The sequence below is a fragment of the Limulus polyphemus genome, unplaced genomic scaffold (assembly GCF_000517525.1).
Source record: "Limulus polyphemus unplaced genomic scaffold, Limulus_polyphemus-2.1.2 Scaffold6029, whole genome shotgun sequence".
Lineage (NCBI taxonomy): Eukaryota > Metazoa > Arthropoda > Merostomata > Xiphosura > Limulidae > Limulus > Limulus polyphemus.
In genome coordinates this window covers 18,143-21,382 of record NW_013671639.1, presented here as the reverse complement: position 1 = coordinate 21,382, position 3,240 = coordinate 18,143, and positions in this window count along the sequence as shown.

The following is a 3,240-nucleotide window of genomic DNA, read 5'->3' as shown; positions in this document are numbered from 1 at the left end:
CAGTTTAACGTTGAATATTATTTATGATTTTAACTTTATACACAAGTGCCAAAATACTATAATTATGATTGGTGTGTATTGCCAATCCAGTTTCTATTATCAACATTTAATTATATACTCACATTTAGTGTTGTTTCATAGCATAATTACACAATTATATTATTAAAAAAACAAAAAACTTTACCGTTTCTTATAAGAATTGTGATACAGAACATCAGTGAATAATAAAAAAGTTCGTTAAAAATGTACCCAAGTTGAACATATGCATGTATTTGATACATGAAAGGTTAAAGTTCAGCTGTCTCCCCAAGTCGGTAAAATGAGAAAAAAATGGTCAAATATGCATGTAGTAAAAAAAAATACTTTTCCACTCTTCTGCTCAGCTTAAGCTTCTTAAAATGGTATTTTTTAGGTTAATAAACCAGTTTAAAATAGATATGTAAAATATTTTTAAAAGTGTATACTCTAAAACATTAAGATGGGTAATTCGAACCCTAATATTATATTTATTAAAATAAGATTTAATTTAAAAACAAATCTCAATATTGTCACTTTTTACATTTAACTCTCGTTCATTTTTCTAGAGTGAAAACACTTAATTTTATTAAATGTAATAATATAAAATTTAATTTCTTAATCATATACACTGACTCTGTACTTTATTGTTAGGTCCATCCATTTTATTTATCATGTAAAATACACTAATCATGTTAGATATTGGCTATTTCTATTGTTGTAAACTATATTTTCAATGTTTTAATTTAGATGTTTGCTGGAGGGTACTGTAGTTAAAATCTAGAAAGTTCAAATTCTAGAAGCTTCATGTAACGTGTAGAAACAAAGGTATGACATAAATATAAGTACTCAGTGATTATTCTATTTAGTCCAGTGTCAAAAAATTTATTCACTATTAGAAGTGACAGTTATCGCATCTATTCAGTTACCTAATGAGTTAGCATACTTGCTTATTGATCTATTAGCAAGTGCGATTTTACCAAGTAATCTTATTTGTGAGTTAGGCATTACATTAGTTTCAGAATTTCTGTTTAAATTTTGCTTGTGAAATTATACCTGCAAGTGAACATAGCCTGTGACAAACGTTATCAGAAGAAATAATTAATTCGTTTTGAACTGGACTTGTCATTATTTTTGACAAATAATCCAAACGAACCCGCCCAATGATAAAATGCATTACAATGATAACTTTTCGATAATTCGTGAGACTTGAAGGTGAACAGTAACTGAAGGTTCGAAAGTTTGATTACTGCTAAGTCGATGTTCATTTTGAAATCACAGACTTCGTATCTTCTCATAAACTGTTAGATTGTTCAATGATAGAAGACATAAAAACACTATCAACACAGAGATGTAGTTAGTTATTTTATAACAATAATTCAGAACAAGGATCTTTCTGAACTTCAGAGAGGCAGGACAGAAGATGCATCTTTAACAACTGTCATTATTATCTGTGGTGTTCTATATGTAGTTCGCAGGCCTTATCTGTGGTGTTCTATATGTAGTTCACAGGACTTATCTGTGGTGTTCTACATGTAGTTGGCAGGCCTTATATGTGGTGTTCTATGTTTAGTTAACAGGCCTTATCTGTGGTGTGCTATGTGTAGTTAGCAGGCCTTATCTATGGTGTTCTATGTGTAGTTAGCAGGCCTTATCTGTGGTGTTCTATGTGTAGTTAGCAGGCCTTATCTGTAGTGTTCTATATGTAGTTAGCAGGCCTTATCTGTGGTGTTCTATGTGTAGTTAGCAGGCCTTATCTGTGGTGTTCTATATGCAGTTAGCAGGCCTTATCCATGTGTTGCGCTGAAAGAGATTATGAGAAGAGAAAAAGAAACAGCGATACTATTCTTTAGTGACGTCATTGCACATAATCTCTCTTATTTCCAAATAGGGTCCGTGACGTCATTGCACCTAGTCTCTCGTATTTCCACACAGGGTCACTAAAGTCGGATAAAAAAATAGATTTACAAGAAACAGTAACTGTTGGTTTTGTTTTAAACCTCTGTGCGTGGCCTAATGATTAACGTATTGGACTGAGGATCCGAGGGTCTCGGGTTCGAGACGTGTTGCTGCCAAAAACTTCATATTTGAACAGTTGATGCATTATAAGAGTGAAAGACAATCCCGGTATTCGGTTAATAACAACCGTTTCAGGCAGCAGGCACTGTTGACTGGTTGCCTTCCCTCTTCTCAAAATTAGGGACGACTACGAACCACAGGCGTCTCTGACCTGGCCATTTAGCCCATTAGGTTTCGTTAGGCTTAACAAACAATGGCATTTAATTTAGATAATCAATGATATACAAAGCCTGATTTTAAGATAACTTTGCGATATCTGAAAGATATAAGCCTTTTACAGTGAAGCCACTAAAAAAAATAAAAAATTCTAAAATATGCGACTAATCATATTAAAGAAGAACACCGATTGCTGAAGCTTCGATTCTCTGGTCAGCGACAAATAACTTTTTATGTTGTTACTATTTTGTTTTTCAAGAACTTCCGAACACACTTCATATTTCAACTGTAAGTGCGTTATAAAAGTAACAGCCGAATAACTGGTTTCCTTCCCTCTAATCCAGTAGTTTCTCGTATAAGGTTTTCTTAGTTTTTGTTTACCAACGTTAAACCAATTATTACCTGTATTTTAGAAACAAGATTCACTAAAGAAGACTTTGAAGTTATGATTCAACTTTTGGTTTGTTTTGAATTTCGCCTATAGGCTACACAATGGCTACCTGCGCTAGCTAGCCATCCCTAGAGGCGAAGGCAGCTAGTCACCACCACCCACCGCCAACTCTTTTACGAACGAATAGTGGAATTCACTGTCACATTATAACGCCACCTCGGCTGAAAAGGCGAACATGTTTGGTGGAACGGGGATTCGAACCCGCGACCATCAGATTGCTAATCGAGCACCCTAATCATCAGGCCAAATATTTGAACCTATACTGACCACATTCCAGGCCAGTAGTGGGGAAGCTTGTTGTATTAGCGGCAGGTCTATTTCTCTGAAAAATGTTTTAGAATTTTATTATTATGATCATAGGCGTCGGGACCGGGGGTTGCACATGCCCATCCTCAGATTCACAGAAGTGTTTATAATTAATAGAGAAAGTCGCTGTTTCAAGTTTGAATTCAACGATCAGAGTTAACTTAACAAATGACCCCCCCCCCCCAGTTCCTATTTGTTACCCAACCCATGTTTTTAAAAAAAGGGAAAAAATT